Below are 3160 nucleotides of genomic sequence, written 5' to 3'. Positions count from 1 at the left end.
TTCCTCCTAGAAACCTCAGACAGAAAAGAACAATTTCCTCTTAAATGCAGTTGTGCGCTACCTTGATTCCAGCGTGATCACAGATCTAATAAGATCTCTTTTGCATCTGCCTGATCACATATTCAGCTAACAAATTATTGCCACCTCCATAATTAAGTGTATTTGCATCATAGTCTTCAAAGGACCAGCGGCAAAGAAAAAGATGCTTATTAGCAATAAGAAATCAAGGGGAAAAAAATCTTTTTCAAGGTGTCAGCCTCAAGGGGCATAAAACAAACTGCAAAATTCTAATTAAAGGTCGCAGGCTTATGTGTTAGATGTGAAATATCCCCTGACAAACGAATAACCAATTTGTGAATTGGGATTCGGGGGTTTTTGCAAGTTTGTCTCAGTAACAAGACACCTCTAAATTAGTGACTTCCTCAGTACCTAAGGCGTTTCATTTAGACATGTAGTAAAATTCACATCAAACTTGGAACTATTTTTGTTGCTTTTTAAATAACTAACCACACAAGAAAATAGATAGCTATTTGTTATCTTCGTTCGGGACAATGTACCCAGAAGAGAGAATGGAAGGGCAGGCAAAACTAAAGGTTTAATCAATTATCACTGCCCTGCAATGTCTTTTCTGTGTATAATTTCCAATTATCCAGTGGCCTCACTTTAAAACACACACGTGCACCAATCCTCTTACGTTCAATATCAAAAGGTGCTGTTCCCCCCCCCCAAGTGAAAGTTACAAATACAGGTAGATTTTTAAATGAAATGCATGAATTACCATTTTACTCAAATGTCATGGAATTCTGATCTATGCAAAAATATAGGGACTTTGTCAATGTTCACTTTTTAATATTTGACATAGGGAACTCTACCCGTTATTTTCATTGGCATTGATGTAGGGCATACAGGTAGCCAGCAGAAAATCTTGCAAAAAACAGAGCAGACCTAGTACTTCTAACCTCTCCTTCATGTATTAAAGCAAAATATGCCAAAGATTAAACAATTATGAAATGTTTAATTGTATGCAATGTTTTGAATACAATTTAATGTTGTCATATTTCATGACTCTGTTCAGCCAAGAGTTGGCAAATATCTCATATGCGGTATTTCACAGAACATTTTGTTTTCTTAAGAGATTAAGCTGGTCTCCTTTCTCAGAACCTTCATATTTCCTTTGAAATAGCATCCCAGGGGTTCACCTGGGCTACACCATTCCCACCATACAACAGGCAACAACTGGAAGCACTTTCCCTAATAAGGACAGTACCATTTTTGGACTTTGGGGACAAATGAAGCAACATGGTGGGCAAAAAGTCCTTTCTGTGGAGTCTGCCCTTGGCATCACCTCAGGCTAGATCTCCATCATTTGCTCTTAGTAGGAAAACCAGCCCTGGGCAGAATCCCAACCGATCAAAAGCCTCAGCCAGTTAACAGGAAACTCTTGATAACACAGTACTGAATTCAAGAAGGGCAGAGTGGATCTTCCTTTTCTTCAAGGAATATTTCATGTGGCAACTCAAACCACTTGGTTTTTATAAATGCACGTGCTGTATCTGTTACACCTACCCAACTCTCACTGTCTGCTGGTGTCCAATTCTAATTGCAAATGCACCCCCTCTGCAAGGACTGACACCTAGTCTTTTCCTAAAGCCACATCTTTGTGTGTGCCTGCTCTTTCCTGAGGCTTAAATCCAAAACGCCACAGGCCCAACCAACCTCATGTGGAATGACTCAAATCCAAAGCCCAAGGAAAGATATTTTTTGCTTAAAAAGTCCAGTCAGTTGGAAGCTCCCCATTTCTTTAATGAAAAGAAACCTTTCCCCCTTTGTTGTGTTTTTGGAATGAAATTTCAGAACCAGGAGGCCTCAAGAGTTTTATCTTGAAATATATATGTATCTGCTGACCCATCACCCTACCCAGCCCAGGAGCAGGTGGTATAATTCTCTTTGATGGTTAACAGTGCAGGAGAACCCTCTCTGACACCCATTTGGAAGGCAGATCTTAGCTATGCCAAAGAGGCTTCCTTGGAAACAAGTTTTCATATTATCGCATTTTACATGCTAAATAGCATTAGGTTCACAAACCTTACAGAAAATTATTTACTTGAAAGCAAATCCATACTGTCCAGTAGGGCTTACTTTGGAGCAATTTTGCACTGAGCTGCACTATTATTTTTTTCTTGCAAGAAATAGCCAGAAAAATATATTATTCCCTAGTAGGACTTCCTAAAATCCATCTTGTGAATTCTGTCTCTCACAGCAGGAGAAAAGAAAAGACAAGACAAGGGGAGTCTATAAAACTTAACGAATATGATTCTAAAACTAGGACCCAAATTTAAAAAGAAAGATGGATGTTGACCCTTCTGTTGTCACAGAAGATGGACATTATGCTTTAAATTATAGACATGCAATTTATTATATCATGTCCTTAAAATGGCATACTACTCAAGCATTACCTATTATTATGCATTCAATTAATTCTTAATATAACAACTCAAGAAATCCAGATAGGAGAACATTAAGAATTGTGAGGGGTACACACACCAAGTTTCAAATAATCTTTGTGGACAATCTGACCTTGGAGAAGAAATTGTGTCTACCTGCTAAAGACAGAGTATATTGTTTCTGCCCACACCAATCAGGCCAAAAATAATATGCAACTCTGGACACCACCTTTCCATTAAGGTGGGAAGATTCACAACTGGATCCTGCCCCAAAGCAGGGGACTTGATATGTGCATCTGGCATGGCTCACTGCAATCTTTCACTCCCTCCCTCCCTCCCTGCTTCCCTACGCTAACTGCCAAAGCACTGCTTGTAAAATCTATTTGCCCATGAAAAGTGAAATAAGTGCCATCCCATGCTCATTTACACACAAAATGATTTTGTGTCCCATTGAGCTCACAGTTGTTCAGCTCTCTAGGGGTGATTAAACTAGCTAGGCTGCTACAGCTTGAGATGAGTTTACCAGAATTGTTTCTCCACATAGCTGCTTCTCTGGGACACTTTCATTTTATCCATAAAAGGTAACAGAAGGCAGTTGTGCAAGCTCCATTCACCTCTGTGCCCATGGCAATCGCCCTGAGGGGGAAAAAGTGGGGAGGAAAGGCTGCAGAAATTTCCAGGTTATTGTCTGCCTGACTCTTTGCCTGCCCCACTCC

The sequence above is a fragment of the Protobothrops mucrosquamatus genome, unplaced genomic scaffold (genome assembly GCF_001527695.2).
Source record: "Protobothrops mucrosquamatus isolate PMUCROS unplaced genomic scaffold, P.Mucros_1.0 scaffold67, whole genome shotgun sequence".
NCBI classification, from domain to species: Eukaryota; Metazoa; Chordata; class Lepidosauria; order Squamata; family Viperidae; genus Protobothrops; species Protobothrops mucrosquamatus.
The sequence above is the reverse complement of the archived record's forward strand: the minus strand, read 5'-3'. Positions refer to the sequence as shown.